This window comes from Rhinoderma darwinii, chromosome 4 (assembly GCF_050947455.1).
Source record: "Rhinoderma darwinii isolate aRhiDar2 chromosome 4, aRhiDar2.hap1, whole genome shotgun sequence".
NCBI lineage: Eukaryota > Metazoa > Chordata > Amphibia > Anura > Rhinodermatidae > Rhinoderma > Rhinoderma darwinii.
Genome location: NC_134690.1, coordinates 324,117,238 through 324,140,846, shown reverse-complemented (window position 1 = coordinate 324,140,846; position 23,609 = coordinate 324,117,238). Strand labels below are relative to the sequence as shown.

Genomic DNA, 23,609 nt, shown 5'->3' with positions numbered 1-23,609 from the left:
TTGTCCCGAACGTGAAGCCATGAGAGAGTATATCCAGGAATGCCTGGCCAAGGGTTACATTCGTCCCTCTACTTCTCCGGTAGGTGCTGGCTTCTTCTTCGTAGGGAAGAAGGATGGTGGTCTTAGGCCATGCATTGACTACCGTAGCCTGAATAAGGTCACGTTAAGGAACCAGTATCCCCTTCCTTTGATTCCTGATCTCTTCAATCAGGTTCAGGGGGCCCAATGGTTCTCTAAGTTGGATCTACGGGGGGCGTATAACCTTATCCGCATCAAAGAGGGGGATGAGTGGAAGACTGCGTTTAACACGCCCAAAGGCCATTTCGAATACCTCGTCATGCCCTTTGGGTTGTGTAATGCCCCTGTGGTCTTCTAGAATTTCATAAATGAGATTTTGAGAAATTACCTGGGGATATTTTTTGTAGTGTACCTTGATGACATACTGGTGTTTTCCAAGGACTGGTCCTCCCACATTGAGCATGTCAGGAAGGTGCTCCAGGTCCTTCGGGAAAACAAACTGTTTGCCAAAACCGAAAAATGTGTGTTTGGGGTACAGGAAATACAATTTTTGGGTCAAATCCTCACTCCTCATGAATTCCGCATGGACCCCGCCAAGGTCCAGGCTGTGGCGGAATGGGTCCAACCTGCCTCCCTGAAGGCGTTACAGTGCTTTTTGGGGTTCGCTAATTATTACAGGAGATTTATTGCTAACTTCTCGGTCATCGCTAAGCCTCTTACGGACCTCACTCGCAAAGGAGCTGATCTCCTCCACTGGCCTCCTGAGGCTGTCCAGGCTTTTGAGGTCCTTAAGAAGTGCTTTATCTCGGCCCCGGTGCTGGTTCAGCCCAACCAAATGGAGCCATTTATCGTGGAAGTTGACGCATCTGAGGTGGGAGTGGGGGCTGTCTTGTCCCAGGGTACCAGGTCCCTCACCCATCTCCGCCCCTGTGCCTACTTCTCCAGGAAGTTTTCGCCAACTGAGAGTAACTATGATATTGGCAACCGCGAACTCTTAGCCATTAAATGGGCATTTGAAGAGTGGCGCCACTTCCTGGAGGGGGCTAGGCACCAGGTAACGGTCCTTACCGACCACAAGAATCTGGTTTTCCTAGAATCTGCCCAGAGGCTAAACCCGAGACAAGCTCGATGGGTGTTCTTTTTTACCAGATTCAATTTTTTAGTTACCTATAGAGCTGGGTCTAAAAATATTAAGGCTGATGCACTGTCGCGTAGCTTCATGGCCAGCCCTCCTTCGGAGGAAGATCCTGCTTATATTTTGCCTCCAGGTATAATCATTTCCTCGATCGATTCTGATTTAGTCTCTGAAATTGCTGCTGATCAAGGTTCAGCTCCCGGGAACCTTCCTGAGAACAAGCTGTTTGTTCCCCTGCAATTCCGGCTAAGGGTACTTAGGGAAAATTATGAATCCGCACTATCTGGTCATCCAGGCATCCTGGGTACCAAACACCTCATTACTAGAAACTATTGGTGACCTGTGTTGCCTAAAGACGTTAAGGCCTACGTCGCCGCTTGTGATGTTTGTGCTAGGTCCAAGACTCCCAGGTCCCGACCAGCGGGCTTACTGCGTTCGTTGCCCATTCCCCAGGGACCTTGGACACATATCTCCATGGACTTTATCACCGATTTGCCTCCATGCCAAGGCAAGTCGGTGGTGTGGGTGGTAGTAGACCGCTTCAGTAAGATGTGCCACTTTGTGCCCCTCAAGAAACTACCCAACGCCAAGACGTTGGCTACCTTGTTTGTCAAACACATCCTGCGTCTCCATGGGGTCCCTGTCAATATTGTTTCGGACAGAGGGGTACAATTTGTTTCATTGTTTTGGAGAGCCTTCTGTATGAAGTTGGAGATTGATCTGTCCTTCTCCTCTGCCTTCCATCCTGAAACCAATGGCCAAACTGAGAGGACTAATCAATCTCTAGAACAATATTTAAGGTGTTTTGTCTCTGACTGTCAATATGATTGGGTCTCATTCATTCCCCTCGCCGAATTTTCCCTTAATAACCGGGTCAGTAACTCGTCAGGGGTCTCTCCCTTTTTCTGTAATTTTGGGTTTAATCCACGGTTCTCCTCCATTTCACCTGGTAGTTCCAACAATCCCGAGGTAGAGGTCTTTCATCGGGAACTGTGCACAGTCTGGGCCCAGGTTCAGAAGAACCTAGAGGCGTCCCAGAGCGTACAAAAAACTCAGGCTGATAGAAAACGTTCTGCTAACCCCCTGTTTATGGTCGGGGATCTGGTGTGGTTGTCGTCTAGGAACTTGCGTCTCAAGGTCCCGTCCAAGAAGTTTGCTCCCCGGTTTATTGGGCTGTATAAGGTCATTGAGGTCCTCAATCCTGTCTCCTTCCGGCTGGAGTTACCCCCGTCTTTTCGTATACACGACGTGTTTCATGCCTCCCTCCTTAAACGCTGCTCCCCGTCCTTGGCTCCCTCGAGGAGACCTCCTGTTCCCGTCCTCACCCCTGAGGGGGTGGAATTCGAGGTGGCCAAGATTGTGGACAGCAAGATGGTCCAAGGCTCCCTCCAGTACCTGGTCCATTGGAGAGGATACAGGCCCGAGGAGAGGACTTGGGTACCCGCCCGGGATGTTCACGCTGGGGTATTGGTCAGGAGGTTCCACCTGCGTTTCCCCAGTAAGCCAGGTCCACTTAGAAAGGGTCCGGTGGCCCCTCATAAAAGGGGGGGGTACTGTAAAGGATCTGCCAGGCACAGCTTCGGGGTTAACTCCCATAATTAATCAGTCAGCACCTGAATCTACATCCCTGAGACTGACTCCAGCTTCCACCACTCAGGCTGGCAGGCTTAGGAGTGGGAGAGCCTATCGCAACCTGGCCAGACTCAGCTAGCTCCCGCCCTCGGTCTATTTAAGCCTGCCCTTCCTGTCCCTCGGTGCTTGTGATTCTTTTCGTGTGGTTTCCTGGCCCAGCTACAGCTCCTTCTATTTTGATCCTGCTCCATACAGACCCTGGCTTACTGACTACTCTTCTGCTCTTCGTTTGGTACCTCGCACACTCCTGGCTTGACTCGGCTCGTTCACCACTCTGGTTGCTCACGGTGTTGCCGTGGGCAACTGCCCCTTTCCCTTGCTTGTATTCCCTTGTATGTTTGTCGTGTTTGTCGTGCACTTACTGAGTGCAGGGACCGCCGCCCAGTTGTACCCCGTCGCCTAGGGCGGGTCGTTGCAAGTAGGCAGTGACAGAGTGGCGGGTAGACTAGGGCTCACATGTCCGTTTCCCTACCCCCCGTCATTACACTGGGGCCCTGTATCTAAGCCTAAGGCCTCATGCACACGACCGTGCTCGTAATTACGAGCACGGCCGGGCACGGCAGGCCACGGGCAGCCGGCCGTTTTTCCGAGCCATGCTCCCATTATAAAGTATAGGAGCACGGCCCGTAAAATAAAAAAATAGAACATGTTCTATCTTTTTAACGGCACGGGCACCTTCCCGTCAAAAAACGGGAAGGTACCCGTGGCCAACAGAAGTCTATGGGCCCATTATTTCGGGTCGTAATTACGACCCGTAATAACAAGTGTTTTTACGGTCGTGTGCATGAGGCCTAACACACGGTAGGCTTTAAAGGTTGTTTAGTCCCTAAACATTGATGGCCTATCCTCAGTATAGGCCATCAATAGCTGATGGGTCGGCGTAAGACTCCCGGGACCCCCGAAAATCAGCTGTTTTGAAGGGATGGCATCCGTAATTATGGAAGCGCACATAGACTTCTATGGGGAGTCTGTGCCGTAATTACGGACAAGAATAGCACATATTCTATATTTTACGGATCATTTCTACGGAACAGACACCCATTCGTAGCCCATAGAAATAAATGGGTCTGTAATTACAGTCCGTAATTACAGATGAAATATACGGTCGTGTGCATGGGGCCTAAAGCGTTCCAGTGTTTAGGTCATGTTTTTTTTTCTTTATTGAATATCAATAAAACTTTAGTAAAAATTACAATCCTGATTATCTATGACAATGTAAATATATGTTAGACATCTCTTACTTCCTGTATTATTCACTACTGACACTGTTTTGTATGTTGTATTTCAGACTATACCTACACAATGTATGGTTATTGTTATGTTACATCGTTTAATAAAGAAACAAATTACAACGGTTTCAAAAGCCAGTAAAGTCTCACCTGTCTCCTGTGTTCTCTGCAGCCTCTCTACACAGTGACACAATTTAGTTTTCTGGAGACGGGGCCATCAAATGAGAACAGGAAGGCCACATCCCATTGCACTCTTTCCTTGCCATTATGTAAAAGGGAATGAGCATTCTAAGTACAGTTTCCAGCACTCTAGGGGTTAAGTCTAAGCGTGACGCCCACAAGTTGGGTGGGAGTAGGATGTTGTCCGCCTCATATCATCTGTTCACTGACTTCACCCTTGAAAGCAGGATTCAGTTTCGTTTCTCCGATGTAGATTATGGAAGCAGCTAGAAGCAGAGACTGTGATTTAATGAATAATATAGAAGTTGGCAAGAGTGAAATATTAAAACGGGAATCTTCTTATACGTTGCTAGGGTCTTAAAAGATCAGGGGCACAAGCCCCGAGACATATATCCCCCCCCCCCAAAAAAAAATACATGCATTTTTACATACATATCGGAGATAGCATATCTATAAGACTAAAGGGCCTTTTACATCGGCCGATGCAGCTAGCGACAATCAACGAGACATCGTTGATCGGCGCTTGTTTGCTCCTGCCACACGGAGCTATGGATGGGGGCAAGCTGTCATTACTCCAATCGCTCGTCCCCATACTTTATTATCATGTCGGCAGCGCGTCTCCCTGTTGCTGCCGACAACGATAATATTAACAGGTTCCCGACCGCTGGCCGTAAATATACGGCCAGCGGTCAGGGTCTCTAAAGTCCGCCGTATAGACTATTTACGGCGGCACTTCAGAGACTGTGCACGCGCGATCGCGTGCACACAGCTCTGTGCCCTGGCTGTTGCTAACAGCCATGGGCACTGGGCAGAATGTCAGGGGTCAATCTTTTGGCCCCTGAACATGTGATCGCTGTGACAACCAATCACAGCGATCACATGCATTTCTGCATAGAAAACAGTGTGCACGCGATCGCGTGCACACAGCCCTGTGCCCACGCTGTTACCAACAGCTCTGGGCACTGGGCAGAGTATCAGGGACCAATCTGATGGTCCCTGAACATGTGGTCGCTGTGAAAACCTATCACAGCGACCACATTTGTTTTATTTTGATTTTTCTGGCAGTAAATCTCCTGCCTCTTTTCTTCTCCTCAAACATTGTTTCAGTTTGAGGAGAAGAAGAGACTCGGGAGAATTGCTGCCAGAAGATTACAGTGAAAAAATACAGTTACACAAAAAATACAGTTACACTCTAAAACATTCTCTGTATAGATAGATTTCTATCTATCTATACAATCTATCTATCCATCTATCTTTTTTTCTATATATCTACCTTTCTATCTTTTATTCTATTAGAATAGGCAGGTAGGGAGTATATAATTATATATATATATCCACATATATATAATATATATAGCAATAGCGGTTTATTTTTTTGTTAGCGGTAGTGTAGATATATATAGCAGTTAGTTTGTGTGTTTTATATAAAAAAAAAAAAAAATAAATTTGTTTAGTTAGTGTTAGTTACGTTATGGCGAGGAAGTTGTTTAGCGCCGAGGAGGCATACGCCATGCTGTGGTCTGAGTCGGAGACCGCATCAGAGATGGCGTCCGAGATGGAACCTGTTTTAGGTAGTGACGATGACAGCGTCACTTCAGGTTCATCTTCAGGGGACGTTGTCCCTGATGCAGTTGAAACTGCAGAACTTGAAAGCGCAGGGCCAAGTAGCGCTGTAGCACGGGACAGCCTGGTCCCTTCAGTCCAGGTTCTTGTATGGGCACCTGCCCCATCTTTTGGGCCTAGAATCCACGGATTTACTGCCACTCCTGGCATAACCGTGGACAATACAAATTTTGTCCAAATGGATTACTTCCATTTATTTATAACGGACGACATCCTAAATCAGATTGTCCACGAAACAAATTTATATGCCACTCAATATATAAGGCAGAAACCTTCATCCACCCATGCCAGAGATTGGACGCCCACCAATTTGCTGGAATTAAAAAAAAATTTGGGACTCACCCTAAATATGGGTATTGTCAAAAAGCCCTCCATTAGGTCTTACTGGTCAACAAGACCCGCCCAAGCCACCCCAGTATATTCTGCAGTAATGCCCAGGTCTCGTTATGAGACAATAATGAGGTTCCTCCACTTCAATAACAACGCACAGGCCCCCCCAAGTACCGATGCAAACCGGGATCGGTTGTTCAAAATAAGACCGCTAATAAATTCCCTGAATAATTTATTTCTGCAACTCTACACCCCTGAGCAGAATGTAAGTGTGGACGAATCCCTCCTCAACTTTCATGGCAGACTTAGCTTTCGCCAATATCTACCTTCAAAAAGGGCAAGATATGGCGTTAAGCTCTACAAATTGTGTGAAAGCGGGTCAGGATATACCACCGCCTTCAGAATTTATGAAGGGCGGGACCGCACAATAAATGTTCCTGGATGCCCCCCTGATCTTTCCACCAGCAGTAAGATCGTGTGGGAGATAATGCAGCCTCTGCTTCACAAGGGGTACCACCTGTACTGTGATAATTTTTATTCCAGTGTGCCCCTGTTTAGGCATTTGCATGCTGCAAGGACTGGGGCATGTGGTACCATGCGCAAAAACAGAATTGGTTTTCCACAGCAATTAGTGGGGAAGCGCATGGTAAAGGGGGACTCCTGTGCTTATGCATCTGAAGAATTGCTGGCGGTCAAGTTCAGGGATCGCAAAGATGTGTATGTGCTAAGCACGATTCATACCGCAGGAACAGTGGCAGTGAGGGAAAGGGGGGCAACATCGGACAAGCACAAACCAGTGAGCGTGTCCGAATATAACAAGTACATGGGGGGGGGTGGATTTAAGCGACCAGGTTTTACAGCCCTATTTAGTAAAACGCAAAACTAAAACCTGGTACAAAAAAGTGGCCATTTATTTGTTACAGGTGGCCATCCACAACTCATTTGTGCTCTACAAAAAAAACAGAGGCAGAGACACATACCTGGATTTCCAGGAAAAAATTATTGAAGGCCTCATTTTTGATGTTCAGGACACCCGAGAATGCCCCCAGTCTGAGGATGTCACGCGACTGACTGAAAGACACTTCATCAGTCGGATTCCCCCAACACCAACCAGAAGCAACCCCCAGAAAAAGTGCCGTGTCTGCAGAAAAGACGGGCACCGCAAAGATTCCCGATATTTCTGTCCCTCATGTCCCTCACAACCAGGCCTGTGCATTGAGCCATGTTTTAAAAAATACCACACTGTTCTGAATTATTAGATTTTAGTTAATTCGTTGAAAATATATTTGCCCTACATTACGTTTTTATTTTTCCCCTGATTTTACTCCAAGGGTGAGGGAGGGAATGGGTGGGTGGGGGGTGGATGTCATCTTTGCATATTCTCTAAAGTTCATCTGCTGGAGAGCTCCATTTGCATAAACCTGCAATTTCTTATTTTAGAAAACCCCAAAAAATAAATTCCCATTATACCCCTAGATGAATATTTTGGGATTTCTGCTTCAAGAGCAGATATTTTGGACGTGTTATAGAAACTCTGTTGAGTTTTGTAAAACCAGCTTTGAAAAAAAGCGATTTGTGAAATAAGCTTCTTCTATCGTCCGCCCTCCTACTTCTCTATGTGATAAATAAGACACACATATTTGGTATCCCCATGCTCAGGAGAAATGGAAGAATGTGAAAGGAGATGAATTTTGGCCGTGGTCTATGCCGTGTGTGAAAAATGCTGGTATAAACTGACGCATTTGCTAAAAAATTGCTAATTTTATTTTGATCCATCTTATTCAAGAAACTTTCAGAAGAAAACTGGACTGTCTAAAAATATGATAAAGCCCTTGAAGAAAACCTTGTGGGGTCTACTTGCGTGAATGAAGTAATTTATGGGGTGATTCTAATCTTTCAGCAGCATTAGGCCCCCCAGAAAACAGTATGCGGCTATAAAATCAAGTGCAGAATTCCTGGACCGAAAAGGCCAAAAAGCCTCCTTTTATGCCAAGCCCTGGCACATGCCCGTGAATAAAGCACACATATTTGGTATCCCCATGCACAGGAGAAGTGGAAGAATGTGAAATGCGATGAATTTTGTCCGTGGTCCATTTTGTGTGTGAAAAAGCTAGCATAAACTGACGCATTTGTTAAAAAAAAAGGTAATTTTATTTTGTTCCATCTTATTCAAGAAACTTTCAGAAGAAAACTGGACTGTCTAAAAATATGATAAACCCCTTGAAGGAAACCTTGTGGGGTCTACTTGTGTGAATGAAGTCATTTATGGGGTGATTCTAATGTTTCAGCAGCATTACGCCCACCAGAAAACAGTATGCTGCTATAAAATCAAATGCAAAATTCCTGGACCGAAAAGCCTCCTTTTATGCCAAGCCCTGGCACATGCCCGCACAGTGAATAAGGCACACATATTTGGTATCCCCATGCACGGGAGAAGTGGAAGAATGTGAAAGGAGATGAATTTTGTCCGTGGTCTATACCGTGTGTGAAAAATACTAGCCTAAACTGACGCATTTGCTAAAAAATAGCTGATTTTTTTTTGTTCCATCTTATTCAAGAAACTTTCAGAAGAAAACTGGACTTGCTAAAAATATGATAAACCCCTTGAAGGAAACCTTGTGGGGTCTACTTGTGTGAATGAAGTAATTTATGGGGTAATTCTAATGTTTCAGCAGCATTACGCCCCCCAGAAAACAGTATGCTGCTATAAAATCAAATTCAAAATTCCTGGACCGAAAAGCCTCCTTTTATGCCAAGCCCTGGCACATGCCCGCACAGTGAATAAGGCACACATATTTGGTATCCCCATGCACGGGAGAAGTGGAAGAATGTGAAAGGAGATGAATTTTGTCCGTGGTCTATACCGTGTGTGAAAAATACTAGCCTAAACTGACGCATTTGCTAAAAAATAGCTGATTTTTTTTTGTTCCATCTTATTCAAGAAACTTTCAGAAGAAAACTGGACTTGCTAAAAATATGATAAACCCCTTGAAGGAAACCTTGTGGGGTCTACTTGTGCGAATGAAGTCATTTATGGGGTAATTCTAATGTTTCAGCAGCATTACGCCCCCCAGAAAACAGTATGCTGCTATAAATTCAAATTCAAAATTCCTGGACCGAAAAGGCCGAAAAGCCTCCTTTTATGCCAAGCCCTGGCACATGCCCGCACAGTGAATAAGGCACACATATTTGGTATCCCCATGCACGGGAGAAGTGGAAGAATGTGAAAGGAGATAAATTTTGTCCGTGGTCCATACCGTGTGTGAAAAATACTAGCCTAAACTGACGCATTTGCTAAAAAAATAGCTGATTTTTTTTTGTTCCATCTTATTCAAGAAACTTTCAGAAGAAAACTGGACTTGCTAAAAATATGATAAACCCCTTGAAGGAAACCTTGTGGGGTCTACTTGTGCGAATGAAGTCATTTATGGGGTAATTCTAATGTTTCAGCAGCATTACGCCCCCCAGAAAACAGTATGCTGCTATAAATTCAAATTCAAAGTTCCTGGACCGAAAAGGCCGAAAAGCCTCCTTTTATGCCAAGCCCTGGCACATGCCCGCACAGTGAATAAGGCACACATATTTGGTATCCCCATGCACGGGAGAAGTGGAAGAATGTGAAAGGAGATTAATTTTGTCCGTGGTCTATACCGTGTGTGAAAAATACTAGCCTAAACTGACGCATTTGCTAAAAAATAGATGATTTTTTTTTGTTCCATCTTATTCAAGAAAGTTTCAGAAGAAAACTGGACTTGCTAAAAATATGATAAACCCCTTGAAGGAAACCTTGTGGGGTCTACTTGTGCGAATGAAGTAATTTATGGGGTGATTCTAATGTTTCAGCAGCATTACACCCCCCAGAAAACAGTATGCGGCTATAAAATCAAATGCAAAATTCCTGGACCGAAAAGGCCGAAAAGCCTCCTTTTATGCCAAGCCCTGGCACATGCCCGCACAGTGAATAAGGCACACATATTTGGTATCCCCATGCACGGGAGAAGTGGAAGAATGTGAAAGGAGATTAATTTTGTCCGTGGTCCATACCGTGTGTGAAAAATGCTAGCATAAACTGGCGCAATTGCTAAATTCTTGCATTTTTTTCCAATTTTGCCCACTTTAGAGAAAAAAATAAAAATGATATATACTGACAAATGCCACTAAAACAAAGCCCTATCTGTCCTTTAAAAAGAGTGTAAAATTCAAAGATGAACTTTATTCACCTGCTGAGTTATAGTCATCTAAAGAAGCGCATAGCAAAATTGTGAAATTTGCTCTGGTCATTTAGCTGTAAAACAGCCTAGTCCTTAACCGGTTAAACTTTTTTAAAATGATACGACCAGCAGATGATCGAGATGTTTTCTTTTTTTATCTGCTGATTGGTGCCCTGTTTACACAGGGCAATTATCGGCAAAAAGTGTTCTATGAACGCTCGTCTGCACGATAATCGCCCAGTGTAAAACCCCCTTAAGGCTCCTATATCAACACCCAGTGGTGGATCCTTATATGGGCGGTTCGGGCCCATGGCCGCCCAAACCGCACATAAGTTAAAAAAAACGATCCAGGGCTGCTGCTGGCCACATTTTCGTGGTCATCGGTCCCACCTGCTGATGAAGGTGGGTGAGGCATGTTCAGGTGGAGTCAATTGCGGCCAGGGAACAGGGGGCCGGTGGCACAGCACATCAGCTGTAGAGAGCAGACTGTCAGAGATTGTGATTGGCAGGTGCTGGAGTCTCTCTCCCTGACATTCTGCTCCACTGTGCTGCTGTGCACTGTCCCGTCTGTCTAAGCCTCCAGCAGCTGTTTGATAGCGGCAAGACTGCAAGTAGGAGGTGAAGGACCTGTGGGGACCTCACAGTCACAAGATCAATGTCCTGGAGGCTGCCAGAGCACAAGTACCGCAGAGGAAGGGGCTCTGGTAAGTGTTGTGTGTGTATAGTGTTAGTCTATGTAGTGTGTGTGTGTGTGTGTGTGTGTGTGTGTGTGTGTGTGTGTGTGTGTGTAGTGAATATAGTGTAAGTCTATATAGTGCGTGCTGTGTGTATAATGTAAGTGTTTATAGTGTGTATAATCTAAGTCTATATAGTGTGTGCTGTGTGTATAGGGTTTATAGTGTTAAACATAAGTCTATATAGTGTAAGTGTGTGTATATTCCATATATGTGTGTATAGTGTATATATTGTATAGTGTGTGCTGTGTGTATAATGTAAGTCTATATTGTGTGTGTGTATAGTTATTATATTGCAAGGGTGGGGGTCAGAGCATCTGAATGACTGCTGAGGTCTCTATGGGGGGGAATAACTCCTCCCCCCCAAGCTATAAGTATCCTTGTACTAACATATGTTCATGCCCCAAAAAAAAGTGTGTGTATATATATATATATATATATATATATATATATATATATATGAGATAGCATATCTATAGCACTACAACCCTATAGCTATGGATAGGATTAGATACATTGGCTCAGCAGACAGTATCACACGGTATCACACATGATAGGATTAGCTATATGGCCCAGCTCGCTGACATTGCGGCTCCAGCACTGGACTCAGGAAAGGTAAGTATAAGAATTGCTTTCCTTTTTTATGTGTCACTAATTTTTTTAGGTGTGTTCAGGTTTTTTAAAGGTTCGGTGGTTGGACTACGTCGGATTCGAGGACTGCTTTGATTACGTCTTTTTTATTCTCAATAAAATGGTTAATTAAGGTTATGTGGGTTTTTTATTTCAATAAAATATTTTTTCTAGGTCCTTTTATTTTTTTAAACTTTATTATTACTGCCATAGTAATAGAATCTGGCTTATTGACAGCGTCCATTACTAAGGCAGGGCTTAATGTAAGCCGGTGAAAAGGCTAACACTAATCCCCATTATTCCCCCGATACCCACCGCCCCCAGGGCGATCGGGGGAGCGGACTACGCTTCAGTACCCGACCATCTGTAGTGATTGTCAGGTACTGGGGCGACTGCAGGCTGGTTGTAAAGGATCTGCCAGGCACAACTTCTGTGTATACGCCCATAGGTAATCAGTCTGCACCTGAGTCTATGTCTCTGAGACTGACTCCATCTTCCACCACTCAGGATGGCAGGCTTAGGAGCGGGAGAGCCTATCGCAGCCTGACCAGACGGAGCTAGCTCCCGCCCTCTGTCTATTTATACCTGCCTTTCCTGTTCCTCCTTTGCTTGTGATTCTCACCTCACCTCTTGAACCCCACCTCAAGTTGCCTGACCGGTTCTCAGGGGACCGGAGGACTTTTCTCTCCTTTCGGGAGAGTTGTAGGCTCTACTTTCGCTTAAAGCCTCACTCCTCAGGTTCTGAGAGCCAGCGGGAGGGTATAATTATGTCCCGGCTGCAGGAAGGGCCCCAAGAGTGGGCCTTCTCCTTGGCTCCTGACGCCACTGAACTTTCCTCCGTTGACCGTTTCTTTTCTGCTCTCGGACTCATTTATGACGAGACTGACAGGACTGCCTTTGCCGAGAGTCAGCTGGTGACCTTACGTCAGGGTAAGAGACCTGTTGAGGAGTATTGTGCTGACTTTAGGAAGTGGTGCGTAGCTTCCCGGTGGAATGACCCTGCCTTAAGGTGCCAGTTTAGGTTGGGTCTGTCGAACGCCCTGAAAGACCTGCTAGTTAGCTATCCCTCTTCTGACTCCCTTGAACAGGTTATGGCCTTAGCGGTACGACTTGACCGACGTCTCAGGGAACGACAACTTGAACGTTTTTGTGTTTTCCCCTCTGACTCCCTCATGATGCCGCCCGAGGTCCCGTTGCTTCGCTCTTCCACGGAAGACTCGGAAGTTCCTATGCAACTCGGGGCCTCCGTGTCCCCCCGACAACGTAGAGAGTTCCGCAGGAAGAATGGTCTCTGCTTCTATTGTGGGGATGACAAGCATCAAGTGAACACCTGTCCTAGGCGCAAGAATAAGCAGCCGGAAAACTTCCGCGCCTAAGTGATCATCGGGGAGGTCACTTGGGCGCACAGGTATTTCCCGTAAATATGAAACGTAATAAAATCTTGCTTCCCTTTCAGGTCTCTTTTGGTGGTAGGTCTTCTACCAGCAGTGCCTTCGTGGATTCAGGGTCTTCTGCTAATATCATGTCTGTGGAATTTGCTATGTCTCTAGCTATGCCTTTGATTGATTTGCCTAAACCTGTCCCTGTAGTGGGTATCGACTCCACTCCTCTTGCTAATGGTTATTTTACACAGCATACCCCTGTTTTTGAACCCCTTGTTGACTCCATGCATTTGGAGCAGTGCTCTGTACTGTTGATGCAGGGATTATCGTCCGATTTAGTTTTAGGCCTTCCCTGGTTGCAGTTGCATAATCCCACGTTTGACTGGAATACTGGGGAGCTTACCAAATGGGGTATTGAATGCTTGACGTCATGTTTTTCTGTTAATTCTATTTCTCCCCATGAGGAGGTGAACACGCTACCTGAGTTTGTTCAGGACTTCGCTGATGTTTTCTCTAAGGAGGCCTCCGAAGTGTTACCTCCTCATAGAGAATACGAATGCGCTATCGAATTGGTACCAGGAGCTAAGCTCCCTAAGGGTAGGATATTTAATCTTTCTTGTCCCGAACGTGAAGCCATGAGAGAGTATATCCAGGAATGCCTGGTCAAGGGTTACATTCGCCCCTCTACTTCTCCGGTAGGTGCTGGCTTCTTCTTCGTAGGGAAGAAGGATGGTGGTCTTAGGCCATGCATTGACTACCGTAACTTGAATAAGGTCACTGTAAGGAACCAGTATCCTCTTCCTTTGATTCCTGATCTCTTTAAACAGGTTCAGGGGGCCCAATGGTTCTCTAAGTTTGATCTACGGGGGGCGTATAACCTTATCCGCATCAAAGAGGGGGATGAGTGGAAGACTGTGTTTAACACGCCCGAAGGCCATTTCGAATACCTCGTCATGCCCTTTGGGTTGTGTAATGCTCCTGCGGTCTTCCAGAATTTCATAAATTAGATTTTAAGAGATTACCTGGGGGTATTTCTTGTAGTGTACCTTGATGACATACTGGTGTTTTCCAAGGACTTGTCCTCCCACATTGAGCATGTCAGGAAGGTGCTCCAGGTCCTCCGGGAAAACAAACTGTTTGCGAAAACCGAAAAATGTGTGTTTGGGGTACAGGAGATACCATTTTTGGGTCAAATCCTCACTCCTCATGAATTCCGCATGGACCCTGCCAAGGTCCAGGCTGTGGCGGAATGGGTCCAACCTGCCTCCCTGAAGGCGTTACAGTGTTTCTTGGGGTTCGCTAATTATTACAGGTGATTTATTGCTAACTTCTCGGTCATCGCTAAGCCTCTTACGGACCTCACTCGCAAAGGTGCTGATCTCCTCCACTGGCCTCCTGAGGCTGTCCAGGCTTTTGAGGTCCTTAAGAAGTGCTTTATCTCGGCCCCGGTGATGGTTCAGCCCAACCAAATGGGGCCATTTATCGAGGAAGTTGACGCATCCATCTCCATCCCTGTGCCTACTTCTCCAGGAAGTTTTTGCCCACTGAGAGTAACTATGATATTGGCAACCGCGAACTCTTAGCCATTAAATGGGCATTTGAAGAGTGACGCCACTTCCTGGAGGGGTCTATGTACCAGGTAACGGTCCTTACCGACCACAAGAATCTGGTTTTCCTAGAATCTGCCCGGAGGCTAAACCCGAGACAAGCTCGATGGGCGCTATTTTTTACCAGATTCAATTTTTTGGTTACCTATAGGGCTGGGTCTAAAAATATTAAGGCCGATGCACTGTCGCGTAGCTTCATGGCCAGCCCTCCTTCGGAGGAAGATCCTGCTTGTATTTTGCCTCCTGGTATAATCATTTCTTCTATTGATTCTGATTTAGTCTCTGAAATTGCGGCTGATCAAGGTTCAGCTCCCGGGAACCTTCCTGAGGACAAGCTGTTTGTTCCCCTGCAATTCCGGCTAAGGGTACTTAGGGAAAATCATGACTCCGCACTATCTGGTCATCCAGGCGTCCTGGGTACCAAACACCTCATTGCCAGAAACTATTGGTGGCCTGGGTTGCCTAAAGACGTTAAGGCCTACGTCGCCGCTTGTGAGGTTTGTGCTAGGTCCAAGACTTCCAGGTCCCGACCAGCGGGCTTATTACGTTCTTTGCCCATTCGCCAGAGACCTTGGACCCATATCTCCATGGATTTTATCACCGATTTGCCTCCATCTCAAGGCAAGTCGGTGGTGTGGGTTGTAGTAGACCGCTTCAGTAAGATGTGCCACTTTGTGCCCCTCAAAAAACTACCCAATGCTAAGACGTTAGCTACCTTGTTTGTCAAACACATCCTGCGTCTCCATGGGGTCCCTGTCAATATTGTTTCTGACAGAGGGGTACAATTTGTTTCTTTGTTTTGGAGAGCCTTCTGTAAAAAGTTGGAGATTGATCTGTCCTTCTCCTCTGCCATCCTGAAACTAATGGCCAAACCGAGAGGACTAATCAGTCTCTAGAACAATATTTAAGGTGTTTTATCTCTGACTGTCAATATGATTGGGTCTCATTCATTCCCCTCGCCGAATTTTCCCTTAATAACCGGGTCAGTAACTCGTCAGGGGTCTCCCCCTTTTTCTGTAATTTTGGGTTTAATCCACGGTTCTCCTCCGTTTCACCTGGTAGTTCCAACAATCCCGAGGTAGAGGTCGTTCATCGGGAACTGTGCACAGTCTTGGCCCAGGTTCAGAAGAACCTAGAGGCGTCCCAGAGCATACAAAAAACTCAGGCAGATAGAAGACGTTCTGCTAACCCCTTGTTTATGGTCGGGGATCTGGTGTGTCTATCGTCAAAGAACTTGTGCCTTAAAGTCCCGTCCAAGAAGTTTGCTCCCCGGTTTATAGGGCCGTACAAGGTCATTGAAGTCCTCAATCCTGTCTCCTTCCGACTGGAGTTGCCCCCATCTTTTCGAGTACACGACGTGTTTCATGCCTCCCTCCTTAAACGCTGCTCCCCATCCTTGGCTCCCTCGAGGAGACCTCCTGTTCCCGTCCTCACCCCTGAGGGGGTGGAATTCGAGGTGGCCAAGATTGTGGACAGCAAGATGGTCCAAGGCTCCCTCCAGTACCTGGTCCATTGGAGAGGATACGGGCCTGAGGAGAGGACTTGGGTACCCACCCGGGATGTCCACGCTGGGGTATTGGTCAGGAGGTTCCACCTTCGTTTCCCCAATAAACCAGGTCCATCTAAAAAGGGTCCGGTGGCCCCTCATAAAAGGGGGGGGTACTGTTAAGGATCTGCCAGGCACAGCTTCTGTATCCACACCCATAGGTAATCAGTCTGCACCTGCTTCTATGCCTGTGAGACTGACTCCATCTTCCACCACTCAGGATGGCAGGCTTAGGAGTGGGAGAGCCTATCACAGCCTGGCCAGACGGAGCTATCTCCCGCCCTCTGTCTATTTATACCTGCCTTTCCTGTTCCTCCTTTCTTGTGATTCTTCTCGTTTTGTTTCCTGGCCCTGCTGCAGCTTCTTGAACCATTTGACCCTGCTTCATATTGACCCTGGCTTACTGACTACTCTCCTGCTCTGCGTTTGGTACCTCGTACACTCCTGGTTTGACTCGGCTTGTTCACTACTCTCCTGCTCTGCGTTTGGTACCTCGTACACTCCTGGTTTGACTCGGCTCGTTCACCACTCTTGTTGCTCGCGGTGTTGCCGTGGGCAACTGCCCCTTTTCCCTTGCTTCTCTGTACCCTTGTCTGTTTGTCTGTCGTGCACTTATTGAGCGTAGGGACCGTCGCCCAGTTGTACCCCGTCGCCTAGGGCGGGTCGTTGCAGGTAGGCAGGGACTGAGTGGCGGGTAGATTAGGGCTCACTTGTCTGTTTCCTTACCCCCATCATTACAGTATACTTGCCCACGGAGGTGCCCTCTTGGCGAAGGTTGAAGATAGCAGTGGCTGCCAATGAGACTCGCCCAGGCTCCTCAAAAACAGTTCGGAATATTCGCACGTACCCCTGGAAATCTAGGCTCTCAGGTTCCTGACATTCCCAGATTGGATTAGCCCATGCCAGGGCCTTGCCAGTCAGGAGGGATATGATGAATACGATCTTGGCTCCGTCTGACGGAAATGCTCGAGAGTGCAGGGTAAAATGAATGTGGCATTGGTTCAGAAACCCCCGACATGCACTGGCGTCTGCATTGAACCGAGAGGGCAATGGAAGCGAGAACAGAGTATCCGGGCAGGAACTGCCAGCAGGAGTAACAGGAGGATCGGCTTGAAGGACTTGCATAGAGGCAGGAAGAGAAGCAACTAGCGTCCCTGGCTGCTGCGCCATAGAGTCCACTGCCACAAGGAGCTGATCCTGCCTACCTCGGAGATCCAGCAGGTCCGCCTGCATGGCTTGGAAGGGTGCCAAGCCCTTGAATTGACCAGCGGAGTCCATGGCCAGAGCGTACTGTCACGAGGCGGGATGTGGACCCACTGGACCGTACCGCGTAGCGGCATGGTAGCTGGCCAAACAGGTAAGTACAGAGTTCAATAGTTTAGCGAGGATACCTGAGGCAATCATACACAGTAGTGAGGCAGGCACGTCCAGGACCAGGAGGCGGAAGACGTCAGGAGAGGCGTAGCAAATCAAGCGAGACTGTAGCACAGCACGGCAACAGCACAGCACGGCACTAGAACTGGGTAGCACGGAAACAGGATACGGGATACAGGAACAAGGTACACTGGGAAAATGGAAGACACTGGGAGACCATTAGCACGACAAACTATGGGTAACAAACAACGCTCTGGCAAAGAGCAAGAGGGTGGAGCCCTTTTCATAGCCCAGGGCATCCTGGACTGGATTGCAGACTTCCTGCAAAATGCGCGCACTAGCCCTTTAAGACCATGCACGCGCGGGCGCGCACGCGCGCCGGAGATAGTCTCGTTGTCCGGAAATGAGTGCCGGCGCCTCACAAGAGGACGACGCTGCAAGCAGGTAAGATTACCATGGCCACGCCCGTCGAGGTTTAAGGCAGAACGACAGACCGTGGCCCTAGATGTTACAGTGTTCTTTTTCACATTTTCTTTGTCCTAGTTCAAGAAGGTGATTAATTTCAGTGACTTTTCCAATAAAGTGCTTGTTTTAAAGATGGCTGAGAGCGCCGATGTGCAGGGAAAACTTAGAAGGGGACGCTTTGCTAAATCAGCCCCTTAATAATAATCTTTATTTATATAGTGTCAACATATTCCGCTGCACTTTACAATCTCAGAAGGAACATGTACAGACAATATCAGACATTACATAGTGACAAAACTAGTTTTACCTAGCAGACGTGCACGATAAGTGCGTGTCTACTTGAACACTTCTCCTCCTGTCTCACGCTGCACACGCCGCCAGAGAGGAGCAGGTCAGACGGAGGAGCAAGAGGATCCACATGAGGTGAGCCGTGGCCTGTGTTTCAGCCTCCTGCATCTGACTGACAGCCGCAGCTAGGGGGGATTATACATCCTGGATTTGGGGCGGTGTCCCGGACGGCCGAGGTTATGTCCCACTGCCAACTGTATCTGCGTCCTCAATACCGATTGATTGATACCGATTGATACCGGAATTCCCAATGCCGATGGTCTGGGATTCCGCTCCTGAAAAACGGGACGGGGGGGACCCATGTCGTTTTTTTTAAAAGTAAATGAATAATTGAAAAAAAAACTATGTGTCGTCGTCCCCCATTCTTCATAATCAGCCAGATACAAGTAAAGCAGCCGCAGTTTAGCATTACGAGGATGGGAAGGGCCACGATTTTGTCTTTTCCCAGCCTTACAATACCAGCCGGCGGCCGCCACGGTGCCCGGCCATCACTTCTGATGGACGGGTACTGCATCATACCTGGCTCTTCCCGGTACCCCTGGTGGCAATGGTTACTGGGGTAATAATGGGGGTTTAGTGCTAGCCTTTTTACTGTCTAACACTAAGCCCCGCCTTAGTAATGGACGTGTCAATCAGCCAGCAGCCGTTACTAAGGCCGGGGGCGTAGCTAGGGGGGGGCAGGCAGCGCATGCGTCCCAGGCGCTACTTAGTTGGAAGGTTTGGCCGCAGGGGGCCGCACTGTCCATGACGACGGCCTTCTGCCTCTCTGAGGGGGCGGCGGCGCCACTGAAACCAGCCGCCGCCACCCCCTCATGCACTTTAATTGTACCTGCGTCTTTCAACTACGCAAGTGGTGCAATTACTTCTTTGCTCCGCTTGCATCGTTGAAAGAAGCTGATTGACAGGGCAAGTCATTCTGCCCTGCCAATCAGCGCCTTTCATAGATGCAAGCGGCGCAATGACATTATTGCACCGCTTGCGTCGTTCAACCCCAGCAGACCTGCGCAGAAAAGAGCAGGTCTGCATTGCCACCGGACGGTGCGGGAATGGGATTAAGGTGACTATGTTACTTTTTTTTATCCTAATAAAAATGTGAGTGCCATTATCTACAATGGGGGCTCTATCTACAGAGGTCGGCTCTATCTCCAGGGGGGCCTATATGTGGAGCACCATTGGGGGAGCTATATGTGAGGCACTATATACAGGGGTGGGCTATATGTGGAACACTATTTATAGGTGGATATATGTAGGGCACTTTCTACAGGGGTGGGCTATATGTTGGACACTATATACAGGGGTGGGCTATATATACAGCGGTGGGCTATATGTGGAGCACTATAGGGGGAGCTATGTGAGAGGCACTATATACAGGGGTGGGCTATACGTTGGACACTATATACAGGGTTGGGCTATATGTAGGGCACTATGTACATGGGGGGCTATATGTGGGCACTATCTACAGGTGGCCATATGTGGGCACTATCTACAGAGGTGGCTATATGTGGGGTACTATCTACAGGGGGCTGTATGTGGGGCAGTATCTACAGTGGCTCTATGGAGGTCACTATCTACAGGGGGATCTATGTAGGGCACTATATACATGGGGCACGGTGTGTGTGTGCGCGTGTGTGTGTGTGTGTGTCACAATGTATGACACTAATGTATTTAGGGGCACAGTGTCTGGCACCATGAGAACTTTATCTTCGTTTATAGGTGCAGAAATGTTTGAAAAGTGAGAAGCTGTCACTTAAACCCTTCCCTCTTTGGCCACTTTTGACCTTCCTGACAGAGTCTCATTTTTCAAATCTGATATGTTTAAATTTATGTGGTAATAACTTCGGAATGCTTTTACTTATCCAAGCGATTCTGAGTTTGTTTTCTTGTGACACATTGGATTTTATCTTACTGGCAAAATTTGCTCAATACATTCAGTATTTAGTTGTGAAAAACACCAAAATTTTGCGAAATATTGCAAAAATTTGCATTTTTCTTAATTTAAAGAGGCTCTGTCACCAGATTTTGCAACCCCTATCTGCTATTGCAGCAGATAGGCGCTGCAATGTAGATTACAGTAACGTTTTTATTTTTAAAAAACGAGCATTTTTGGCCAAGTTATGACCATTTTTGTAGTTATGCAAATGAGGCTTGCAAAAGTCCAAGTGGGTGTGTTTAAAAGTAAAAGTCCAAGTGGGCGTGTATTATGTGCGTACATCGGGGCGTTTTTAATACTTTTACTAGCTGGGCGCTCTGAAGAGAAGTATCATCCACTTCTCTTCAGAACGCCCAGCTTCTGACAGTGCAGATCTGTGACGTCACTCACAGGTCCTGCAAATGTCGGCCACATCGGCACCAGAGGCTACAGTTGATTCTGCAGCAGCATCAGCGTTTGCAGGTAAGTCGATCTTACCTACAGAAGATTTTACCAGAGAAACGCAACTTAATATTTATTTCCCAGGTTCTGCAGATTTAGGAAATATCCCACATGTGGCCCTAGTGTCCTAATGGACTGAAGCACAGGCCTCAGAAGCAAAGGAGCAACTAGAGGATTTTGGGGCCTTCTTTTTATTAGAATATATTTTAGGCACCATGTCAGGTTTGAAGGGCTCTTGCGGTGCCAAAACAGTGTAAATCCCCCAAAAGTGACCCAATTTGGGAAACTACACACCTCAAGGAAATTATCTAGGGGTATAATGAGCATTTTAACCCCACAGGTTAATTGCAGAAATTATTCGAAGTAGGTCGTAAAAATTAAAATCTACATTTTTTCAAAGAAAATGTAGGTTTAGCAAATTTTCTTTCATTTCCACAAGGACTAAAGGAAAACAGCGCAACAAAATTTCTAAATCAATTTCTCCCGAGTAAAACAATACCCCACGTGTGGTCATAAACGGCATTTTGGACACACGGCAGGGCTCCGAAGGGAAAGAGCACCATTTGGCTTTTGGTGCTCAAATTTAGCAGGAGTGGTTTGTGGAGGCCATGTCGCATATGCAAAGCCCCTGAAGGGACAAAACAGTGGAAACCCCCCACAAGTGACCCCATTTTGGAATCTACACCCAATGATGAAATTATCTAGAGGTATAGTGAGCATTTTGACCACACTGTTTTTTTTGCAGAAATGATTGGAATTAGGCCGTAAAAATGTAAATCTTTTATTTCAAAGAAAATGTAGGTTTAGATAATTTATATTCATTTCCACAAGGACTAAAGGAGAAAAAGCAAGGCAAAATTTGTAAAGCAATTTCTCCCGTGTAAGGCAATACACCATAAGTGGTAATAAACTGCTTTTTGGGTACACAGTAGGGCTCAGATGGGAAGGTGCGCCATTTGGCTTTTGGAGTACAGATTTTGCTGGATTGGTTTCTGGTCGCTATGTTGCATTTGCAAAGCCCCTGTGGGACCAAAGCCGTGGAAACCCCCCAGAAGTGACCACATTTTGGAAACTACACCCCTCAAATTATTCACGTAAGGGTGTAGTGAGCTTGTAAACCCCACAGGTGTTTTGCAGAAACTTGTGTTCAATCGATGTTGCAGAGTGAAAATGGAAATAAGAACAAAAAGCCCCACGGTGCAGGTCAATTGGGTTAAGTAAGCTACCGGTAGTAATATACCATGCTCACCCAGGTAATACTTGGATATAGTAATTGAAAGGTGATCTTTAAGATAATCCACAAGTGCTGCTGCCGGGATCCAAACTGGTAAACCCAGTGGCGGATTAAGTAGACCATGGGCCCTGGGCTGTTACCCAAACTTGGGCCCCCCTTCCTTACCGTAACTATTTTTAACACTACCTTTTTGGGCAAGCATTAACAGTGTTACGATTCCCCTTGTCACAGCGCGGTGTCCCTACATACTGACAGGATCACACTGTGCAGGGACACAACCTCCTGACAAGGGGAATTGTCTATCAGTCCTGGACCGCAGAAAGACTTTTTGTGAAATACAAGGATTTCCTATAATAAACATGTCAGGAGAGGTGACAGATTCTCTATAAATCTAGTGACTCACAGGTGACGACGTCTCAGATTCTAGTAGTTTTTTTCCTCTTTTCTTCTCCATCCGGTCCAGCGCTCATGACGACTTCTCCCGGCCATGACTCATTTCTGCAGAATTTGCCACTTAGACGTCTCCTCACTTTTCCAACATTTCCACACCTATAAACGAAAATAAAGTTATCATGGTGCCACATAGTGTACCCCTAAATATAATAGCACCAAACACTGCGCGCCTGAATATAATACCACACACTGTAAAACACCATACACACAGCCCCTTGTACATAGTGCCACACACAGCCCCTGTAGATATTACACACCCCCATAGATATCGCTATACACAGCCCCCTCTATATATTACACATCCCCCTCGTAGAGAGCGTTACACACAGCCCCCTATAGATAGTGCCATACAGCCCCCCTGTAGAGAGCGCCACACAGCCCTCCCCCTCTTGTAAATAGCACCAAAAAGCCCCCCCTATAAAGAGCGCCACACACATACCACGGTGGATAGCACTACACAGCCCCCTTGCCTCACAGCGCTCCCCCTTGTATATAGTGCCTCACAGCGCTCCCCCTTGTATATAGTGCCTCACAGCGCTCCCCCTTGTATATAGTGCCTCACAGCGCTCCCCCTTGTATATAGTGCCTCACAGCGCTCCCCCTTGTATATAGTGCCTCACAGCGCTCACCCTTGTATATAGTGCCTCACAGCGCTCCCCCTTGTATATAGTGCCTCACAGCGCTCACCCTTGTATATAGTGCCTCACAGCGCTCCCCCTTGTATATAGTGCCTCACAGCGCTCCCCCTTGTATATAGTGTCACACAGCGCTCCCCCTTGTATATAGTGCCACACAGAGCTCCCCCTTGTATATAGTGCTACACAGCGCTCCCCCTTGTATATAGTGCCACAAGGTTATGTACACATTTAAAAACTTTATATTATAATTATATATATATATATATATAGTATGTCTGTGTATCAGTGTGATTGATTGATTTTATTAAAAAATATTTTTACTTTTTGAGATACGGCTGCTTTGTATCCTGTATCCGTCAGGTCAGCAGGACTGACGGGATCAGTGACACGCAGGATCCACCTCAAATCTATCACATCTAAGATTATAATTTAGCGCTGGGCCCGTTTCACTGATCCCGTCAGTCCTGCT

The 23,609-nt window shown here is 46.8% G+C and overlaps 1 protein-coding gene across 2 annotated transcripts in view; it reads right to left on the bottom strand.

The window, feature by feature from the left end:
- Positions 1-4,218, bottom strand: part of LOC142759970 (interferon-induced, double-stranded RNA-activated protein kinase-like) — a 171,330-nt gene extending 167,112 nt beyond the window's left edge. For both annotated transcript variants that reach the window (XM_075862807.1, XM_075862808.1), the window contains exon 1: positions 4,165-4,218. The gene's annotated coding sequence lies outside the window, so the exon portion shown is untranslated. The remainder of the gene's footprint in view (positions 1-4,164) is intronic.
- Positions 4,219-23,609: the final 19,391 nt, after the last annotated feature.